Raw genomic sequence first — 9537 nt, 5'->3', positions numbered from 1 at the left:
TCCTGCCAGCCAGAATCCAAGGTTTTCTCTGGCCCTTTTTGACACTGGTCATTCTGTGAGCCTGTTTTTGTTCTTTTTTTCGAAGGGGGATGCAGGCGGTTGGTGGGCCTACCGGCACTAGAGGGCGGAGGAGCAAGGTCAGCATTTTCCTGCTACTCATATTCCAAGGTTATGTCTGTCTGCCAAATGTAACAGTTGTAATAATATAATAAAGAAACAGTCCCACGGACGAGACACTGACACTAATGTGGGATGGAACAAATGCCAGGCTTTATTGGAAGACACAAGGGCTTATAGAGAAGTTTGAAATGCTGACAGGTCACCACACATGTGACCTAATCAGCCAATCCTATCCAAGCATTCAGCTGCACGTGTGGACTAGAGTACTTAAAAACTACTAGTCCCAGGATGCTTTGCTGGCAGCCATCCTGAAACCAGACCCCACATGTGGCCCTTCTTGACAGTGGTGATGTTTTGAGCACCTTTTTTGCTCTTTCTCTTGAGGTCGGATGCAGGCGGCTGTTGGGGCTATTGACACCGGAGTGCAGACGAGCAAGGTGAGCATTTTCCTGGCAGTAAGAATCAGGTGGTACTTGTGGCGCCTTGTAATTTTGGTGAATCTAAGCACATCCTTTGTCATTTGCTTTTTTTCTGGTGGTGCACAAGCTGACAAGCGTCAGCAGAATAGGAAGGAGGTCTTTGCAGTAAGAGGTGAGCGTAAAGGAACCTGAGAGGGAAAGTTAGTCAGAATGTTTTACTCGGAGGGGATCGGTCTCTATTTGCTTTTGCCTGTGTGATTTCTTTGCAGTGGCCATCCGTATTGCCAGAGGAGCAGAGCCACGGGTCGAGGAGCGGAGCGACAAGGTCAAGTGCTTTGGTGCTGGCCTGGTGGGGAATGGCAGGGTAGTTCAGGGCTGGGCATTTAAGCGTTGCCTTCTTCTCTTTGAGGTGCTTGCCCGTACTCTTTGGAAAGACATGAGCGTCCCAGCTGAGTCGGGGAGGTATCGAGGAGGAGCAGGGGTCCAGGGAAGCGTCAGAAATGCCACTGAAAACTTTTGTTCCCTGTTGCAGGTGTGCCATGCAGTGGGAGCTGCAAGCTGCACCTCTTACTGGAGGCAGTGACAGGAGGACTTGTGGGCACCAGTCCTCAACGAGCACTCCACTGCTCTTGTGTGATGGTGTCCACATTGAGCACAACTCCCAGAATGCTTTTTTAACACCCTTGCTGTGATCCAAAAAAACACCACAGTCATGGGCTGTAGTTTCGTTTCTGGAATGGGCTTCTGGAAACCAAACAACCAACACCCCACTAGGTCAGAATGCAGGCCACACCGGTGTGCCATGGGGCCCATTGTGATGTCACAGCCTATCTTCTGCATTCTGGAATAGCCCCTGGAAACCAAAGAACCAACACCTCACAACCCCACAGTGCAGCCCCACCCATCTGCCAGGGGACTCTGTGAAGTCACGGCCTTTCCCCCAGGAAAGAAAGCCTTTAACCTTTGGGTTTCAGATGCAGTTGGCATCCCTGGGCACTCCATGGGCAGCAAGAGCTTTCTTTTCCTGCCACCTTTTACCTGGGAGGAATCTTCAGTCGTGTTCAATTTTTTAAGTCAGACTGGCAATTTCAGTACAGGGCTCCTGCAAGCGAATGACAGCACTTTCCCCTAGAAAAGAAAGTCCTTACTTTCGGGGTCTCAGGTGCAAGTGGTGGGCCAACCATGGTACTCTATCGGCAGCAAGAGCTTTCTTTCCTGGCATTATTTGTCTGGGAGGAATCTTCATCGGTATTCAATTTTGGAGTAGGTCTGACAATTTCAGAGCAGGTCTCCGAAAAGCGAACGACAGCCCTTTCCCCCAGGAAAGAGAGCCCATAGCCTCAGTCTCTCAGGTGCAACTGGTGGGCCACCCTGGGGACTCCATGGGCAGCAAGACCCTTCTGTCCTGGAAGCTTTTGTCCAGGAGGAATCTTCGTCTGTCTTCAATTTTGGGAGTTGGATTGGCAATTTCAGCGTGGGGTTTCCACAAGGGAACGACAGCCCTTTCCCCAGGAAAGGAAGCCCACAACCTTTGGGTGTTAGGTGCAGTTGGTGGGCCACCCTAGGCACTCCATGGGCAGCAAGAGCTTTCTATCCTGGCACCTTTTGTCTGGCAGGAATCTTTGTCCATAGTCAAATTTGTGAGTCGGACTGGCAATTTCAGTGCAGGGCTCCTACAAGTGAATGACAGCCCGTCCCTCCAGGAAAGAAACCCCTTACCCTCGGTCTCTTCTTCTGTTCCTTAAACTAGAACATGCAGGGCAGCTTTCTGCCATCTCTTGTCTTGGGAATTGTGAAGATAGACGCCCCTGCTATGTTTAACACCTCAGACAAAACTACCTTTGAACTCCTTTCCCAACCTTTCCCAAAACGAAGATTTTATGGGCGTCCCGTAAATATTTCCCAATCTTACCCAAGCCCACAAACCATGGCAGAAACCTCTCAGCCTCACACTGCGTCCTTCCCGTTGGTGTGCCTTATGTACAGGCAAAAAAACACAAAATCAAGCACCCTAAATTAATGTCCTGTTCTTTTTCTCAGAAAAGAAGGGGTGGAGAACTCTCTAGACCAGGCAATTGGAAGATCTTTCCAAAACTCCTTTGGTACCCGCTGCAGGGCCAACAGTTCCTCTGGTCTGCCGTGCCAGGGCTACTTTGTCTCATCTGGGTCCCCAGAAACTGTCAGCAAAAGCCAGGGAAGAAAATCTCTGATCAGCTGGTTAGGTTCAAGAGTTGAAGGGACATGGGGATTGCTCTCTAACACATGGACATCAGTTCTCAAAACTTTGAACTATTTATACATTTGAGCAAACAAAGGAATTAATGTCCATTGCCTTATGAGGTCTGTAACTCTCTGAATTAATTCTTATTCTCTCTTCTATTGGCTATTTGCAGGATACTTAGTCCACAATTTTTGTCCTTTTCTTATTTTTCCCTGGCTACAGAGAGTCTCAGTGATTGTCTCTGTTAGTTTTGTCTTCATCTCTGGTTTCTGTGTCTTTATGGCTTAGGAATTCTGCATTCTTTGTGTCCCAGTCCCAAAAATTGTTTTCTCTCTCTGGTCTATGACCACTGAAGTATGACAGGCCTTACACTTTCCATTTGTTTTTCTAACAAAGGATGGCCCTGGACCTGGTCCATCATCCATTGTCTATTTCACCGATTCAATCTCCTGCCAACAATTTCTCCCCACTGCTGCGTGGGCTCCTTTGTCAGGAAATAGAACTTGTTGGGTAACAGGCCCAGTCTTGTTTCACATTTTTCATGGAGACCTTCATGAGGGGATTGAATCTTCCATGAGCAGATTGGCAGATGACCCCAAGTTGGGTGTCAGTGTCGATGTGCTGGAGGGTAGAAAGGCTGTGCAGAGGGACCTGGACAGGCTGGATCTCTGGGCCGAGACCATGGGCATGAGGTTCAAGAGTGCCTTTGGTGCCTCTGGCCACAAGAACCCCCTTCAGCTTGAGGCTGGGGCAGAGTAGCTGCAAAGGGTGGGAAAGCCCCTGGGGGTGCTGGTCAACAGAGGCTGAACCTGAGCCAGCGGGTGCCCAGGTGGGCAAGAAGGCCAAGGGCATCCTGGCCTGGATCAGAAAGAGTGGGGCCAGCAGGAGCAGGGCAGGGATTCTTCCGCTGGACTGGGCACTGCTGAGGCCACACCTGGTGCCTTTGCCTCTGTGATTTCTTTGCAGTGGCCACCCGTATTCTGAGAGGAGCAGAGCCACGGGCCGGAGAGCCAAGCGACAAGGTCAAGTGCTCTTCTGATGGCCTTTTGGGCCTGTATCCGAAATAGTGTGGGCAGCAGGAGCAGGGCAGTGATTCCTCCGCTAGACTGGGTACTGGTGAGGCCCCACCTGGCGTGCTGTGTCTGGTTCTGGGCCCCTCAATTCATGAAGAACATTGAGGGGCTGGAGTTTGTTGGAGCTGGACAAGGGTCTAGAGTGCACATCCTATGATGAGCAGCTGAGGCAACTGGAGAAGAGGAGGCTCAGGGCTGACCTTCTCACTTTCCAAAACTTCCTGACAGCAGGGTGGAACCAGGTGGGGTCAGCCTCTTCTGCGAGGCAACAGGCGATTGGGCAAGAGGACGTGAGGACCTGCCTGTCAGGGGATGATTGTCGGGAAAGGATCAGGAATTTTTGAACAGCAACAGGGATTAGGTATTGAAATGGGCTGCCCAGGGAGGTGGTGGAGTCACCGTGTCTGGAGGTGTTTAGGGACAGAGTGGACATTAGTGCTGTGGTCTGCTTGACGTCCTGGGGATGAGTGGTAGACTGGATGCCTGTTGATCTCTGAAGTCTCTGCCAGCCTCATGGATTCTGGGCTTCTGTGCCATCCCAGCCTTTGGGACAGAGTGCTGGTGGCTCAGAGGCTCCGTCCTTGCCTTGCCTTGCCCGTCTTCTGGCTGCCAGGCAAGGACCTTGTGACATCACAGCCTTTGTGGAACAGCGCAGGGGCTGAAAACTGTCAGCGCTCCGTCCCCGTGCACAGAGCCCGGGCAGAACTTGGCTGTCAGGAATGGCACAGACTGTGCAGAGGGGTCAGCTCTTCCCACAGCAGCACAATGCCCAACCAGAGCATCTCCTGGCTCCTCAGGCTCTCTGTGCTCCTGCTCTTGCCTGGCAGACTCGAGCCTTGCAGCCGTCCCACAAGTGCCATTTCTGATAACCAGGGTTTTCCTTAGATGGTGCCTTGATAAAAGTCAGGAGCGGCTTTAGAGAGGGCAAGGAGGGGGATCAGACCGGTGGGATGGTGCCAGCGGGCCGTGAGCCCAAAGTCGGCAAGTCCTGGGGCCAACAGGGTGTCAGGAGAGGACTGGGAGCCCCCAGGGAGGAGGAAAGCTGGGCAGGCCCCAAGGCTCCTGGGCCTCTCCCTCGCCAGCCCTTTGCCCAAGGCCCCAAGGCAGAGGTGGGCTCAGCCCTTGGGCAGGAATGGGGCACAGGCTGAGCCCCAGGGACAGCAGACACAGGAGGCCTGGGCTCTTCTTCCTCCAGCGTCTGCGTGGGGCAGCCCAACGAGACCTGGGGCTGTCCAGGACAGGCCAAACCCAGCCAGAGAGGGCTCAGCAGATCTTAGAGGATCTTTTTGTCAGATGTCATTGTGTGAGCCTCTTTTTGTTCTTTCTTTCGAGGTGGGATGCAAGCATTGGTTTGGGCTACCAGCACCAGAATGCAGACGAGCAAGGTCAGCATTTTCCAGTCAGCCAGAATCCAAAGTTATCTCTGGCCCTTCTTCTCAGTGGTCATTTTGTGAGCGTGGTTTTGCTCTTTCTTTCGAGGTGGGATGCAGGCGTGTTTTGAGGCTATCGGCACCAGAGGGCAGACGAGCAAGGTGAGCATTTTCCTGGCAGTAAGAATCAGGTGGTACTTGTGGCGCCTTGTAATTTTGGTGAATCTAAGCACATCCTTTGTCATTTGCTTTTTTTCCGGTGGTGCACAAGCTGACAAGCGTCAGCAGAATAGGAAGGAGGTCTTTGCAGTAAGAGGTGAGCGTAAAGTAACCTGAGAGGGAAAGTTGGTCAGAATGTTTTACTCGGAGGGGATCCGTCTCTATTTGCTTTTGCCTGTGTGATTTCTTTGCAGTGGCCATCCGTATTGCCAGAGGAGCAGAGCCACGGGTCGAGGAGCGGAGCGACAAGGTCAAGTGCTTTGGTGCTGGCCTGGTGGGGAATGGCAGGGTAGTTCAGGGCTGGGCATTTAAGCGTTGCCTTCTTCTTTTTTGAGGTGCTTGCCCAGTACTCTTTGGAAAGACATGAGCGTCCCAGGTGAGTCGGGGAGGTATCGAGGAGGAGCAAGGGTCCAGGGAAGCGTCAGAAATGCCACTGAAAACTTTTGTTCCCTGTTGCAGGTGTGCCATGCAGTGGGAGCTGCAAGCTGCACCTCTTGCTGGAGGCAGTGACAGGAGGACTTGGGGGCACTTAGGAGACTGTGAGTGAGGGAATGGTTGGGGTTTGGCCGATGTGCTGCTAAAGTCATGCACTGATTTTGGTTTCCTTCCTGGAGCTGAGGAAGAGAAGAACCCAGGGACTACAGGAAGCCCTGAGGCAGCCGAAGGCCGATGCTTTTGGAAGGTGGATTGACAGGCTCGTCTCTCTGCAAGATAAGTGGAGGCAGAGAGAGGGTGAGAGCCGGGTAGAGGCTTGGGAATTGCCAGGAGGGCTTTTGAAATGAGCGTAGGGAACGGGATGTTTAAGGTGAAGTCTCTTAGGAGAGGGAAGCGGAGAGGCTGAGTTTTACGGGCAGCACTAGGGTGTGCAGGGCAGAGCGTAGCATATCCCCCATGGAAGATTCTCGTGGGTCTGTCTTTGCAGTTCTTCCAGGCACTTCTTATCAGAGGTCATTGTGTGAACCTCTTTTTGTTCTTTCTTTCGAGGTGGGATGCAAGCACTGGTTTGGGCTATCGGCACCAGAATGCAGACGAACAAGGGCAGCATTTTCCAGCCAGCCTGTATCCAAAGTTATCTCTGACCCTTCTTCTCAGTGGTCATTTTGTGAACGTGGTTTTGCTCTTTCTTTCGAGGTGGGATGCAGGCGTGTTTTTGAGGCTATCGGCACCAGAGGGCAGACGAGCAAGGTGAGCGTTTTCCTTCCAACCATGATCCAAGGTTATCTCTGCCCTTCTTGTCGGTGGTCACTCTGTGAGTGTGTTTTTGCTCTTTTGTTTCGAGGTGGGATGCAAGCCTTGCTTTGGGCTATCGGCACCGGAGTGCAGACGAGCAAGGTCAGAATTTTCCTGCCAGCCAGAATCCAAGGTTTTCTCGTGCCCTTTTTGACACTGGTCATTCTGTGAGCCTGTTTTTGTTCTTTTTTTCGAGGGGGATGCAGGCGGTTGGTGGGCCTACCGGCACTAGAGGGCGGAGGAGCAAGGTCAGCATTTTCCTGCTACTCATATTCCAAGGTTATGTCTGGCTGCCAAATGGAGCAGTTGTAATAATATAATAAAGAAACAGTCCCACGGACGAGACACTGACACTAATGTGGGATGGAACAAATGCCAGGCTTTATTGGAAGACACAAGGGCTTATATAGAAGTTTCAAATGCTGACAGGTCACCACACATGTGACCGAATCAGCCAATCCTATCCAAGCATTCAACTGCACATGTGGACTAGAGTACTTAAAAACTACTAGTCCCAGGATGCTTTGCTGGCAGCCATCCTGAAACCAGACCCCACATGTGGCCCTTCTTGACAGTGGTCATGTTTTGAGCACCTTTTTTTGCTCTTTCTCTTGAGGTCGGATGCAGGCGGCTGTTGGGGCTATTGACATCGGAGTGCAGACGAGCAAGGTGAGCATTTTCCTGGCAGTAAGAATCAGGTGGTACTTGTGGCGCCTTGTAATTTTGGTGAATCTAAGCACATCCTTTGTCATTTGCTTTTTTTCCGGTGGTGCACAAGCTGACAAGCGTCAGCAGAATAGGAAGGAGGTCTTTGCAGTAAGAGGTGAGCGTAAAGGAACCTGAGAGGGAAAGTTGGTCAGAATGTTTTACTCGGAGGGGATCCGTCTCTATTTGCTTTTGCCTGTGTGATTTCTTTGCAGTGGCCATCCGTATTGCCAGAGGAGCAGAGCCACGGGTCGAGGAGCGGAGCGACAAGGTCAAGTGCTTTGGTGCTGGCCTGGTGGGGAATGGCAGGGTAGTTCAGGGCTGGGCATTTAAGCGTTGCCTTCTTCTTTTTGAGGTGCTTGCCCGTACTCTTTGGAAAGACATGAGCGTCCCAGCTGAGTCGGGGAGGTATCGAGGAGGAGCAGGGGTCCAGGGAAGCGTCAGAAATGCCACTGAAAACTTTTGTTCCCTGTTGCAGGTGTGCCATGCAGTGGGAGCTGCAAGCTGCACCTCTTGCTGGAGGCAGTGACAGGAGGACTTGTGGGCACCAATCCTAAACGAGCTCTCCACTGCTCTTGTGTGATGGAGTGCACATTGAGCACAACTCTCAGAATGCTTTTTTAACACCCTTGCTGTGATCCAAAACGCCATAGTCATGGGCTGTAGTTTCGTTTCTGGAATGGGCTCCTGGAAACCAAGCAGCCAACACCCCAGTAGGTCAGAATGCAGCCCCACCGGTGTGCCATGGGGCCCATTGTGATGTCACAGCCTATCTTCTGCATTCTGGAATAGCCCCTGGAAACCAAAGAACCAACACCTCACAACCCCACAGTGCAGCCCCACCCATCTGCCAGGGGACTCTGTGAAGTCACGGCCTTTCCCCCAGGAAAGAAAGCCTTTAACCTTTGGGTTTCAGATGCAGTTGGCATCCCTGGGCACTCCATGGGCAGCAAGAGCTTTCTATTCCTGCCACCTTTTACCTGGGAGGAATCTTCAGTCGTGTTCAATTTTTTAAGTCAGACTGGCAATTTCAGTACAGGGCTCCTGCAAGCGAATGACAGCACTTTCCCTTAGGAAAGAAAGTCCTTACTTTGGGGGTCTCAGGTGCAAGTGGTGGGCCAACCATGGTAGGCCCCAAGGCTCCTGGGCCTCTCCCTCGCCAGCCCTTTGCCCAAGGCCCTGAGGCAGAGGTGGGCTCAGCCCTTGGGCAGGAATGGGGCACAGGCTGAGCCCCAGGGACAGCAGACACAGGAGGCCTGGGCTCTTCTTCCTCCAGTGTCTGCCTGGGGCAGCCCAACCAGACCTGAGGCTCTCCAGGACAGGCCAAACCCAGCCAGAGAGGGCTCAGCAGATCTTAGAGGATCTTTTTGTCAGATGTCATTGTGTGAGCCTCTTTTTGTTCTTTCTTTCGAGGTGGGATGCAAGCATTGGTTTGGGCTATTGACACCAGAATGCAGACGAACAAGGTCAGCATTTTCCAGCCAGCTTGTATCTAAAGTTATCTCTGGCCCTTCTTCTCAGTGGTCATTTTGTGAGGGTGGTTTTGCTCTTTCTTTCGAGGTGGGATGCAGGCGGTTGTTGAGGCTATCAACACCAGAGGGCAGACGAGCAAGGTGAGCGTTTTCCTTCCAACCATGATCCAAGGTTATCTCTGCCCTTCTTGTCGGTGGTCACTCTGTGAGTGTGTTTTTGCTCTTTTGTTTCGAGGTGGGATGCAAGCATTGGTTTGGGCTATCGGCACCGGAGTGCAGACGAGCAAGGTCAGAATTTTCCTGCCAGCCAGAATCCAAGGTTTTCTCTGGCCCTTTTTGACACTGGTCATTCTGTGAGCGTGTTTTTCTTCTTCTTCTTTTCAAGGGGGATGCAGGCGGTTGGGGGGCCTACCGGCGCTAGAGGGTGGAGGAGCAAGGTCAGCATTTTCCTGCTACTCATATTCCAAGGTTCTGTCTGGCTGCCAAATGTAACAGTTGTAATAATATAATAAAGAAACAGTCCCACGGACCAGACACTGACACTAATGTGGGATGGAACAAATGCCAGGCTTTATTGGAAGACACAAGGGCTTCTATAGAAGTTTCAAATGCTGACAGGTCACCACACATGTGACCGAATCAGCCAATCCTATCCAAGCATTCAACTGCACATGTGGACTAGAGTACTTAAAAACTACTAGTCCCAGG

The 9537-nt window shown here is 51.8% G+C and overlaps 1 long non-coding RNA gene across 1 annotated transcript; it reads left to right on the top strand.

Moving 5' to 3' along the window:
* The first annotated feature begins 525 nt into the window (after positions 1-525).
* On the top strand, positions 526-5747 carry LOC126651516 (uncharacterized). The gene is made up of 3 exons (XR_007631736.1): positions 526-586; positions 5395-5519; positions 5617-5747. It is a non-coding gene; the product is annotated as an uncharacterized LOC126651516 (long non-coding RNA).
* Positions 5748-9537: the final 3790 nt, after the last annotated feature.

Source organism: Myiozetetes cayanensis, unplaced genomic scaffold (assembly GCF_022539395.1).
Source record: "Myiozetetes cayanensis isolate MyiCay16 unplaced genomic scaffold, myiCay2020 scf649, whole genome shotgun sequence".
Lineage (NCBI taxonomy): Eukaryota > Metazoa > Chordata > Aves > Passeriformes > Tyrannidae > Myiozetetes > Myiozetetes cayanensis.
The sequence above is the reverse complement of the archived record's forward strand: the minus strand, read 5'-3'. Positions and strand labels throughout refer to the sequence as shown.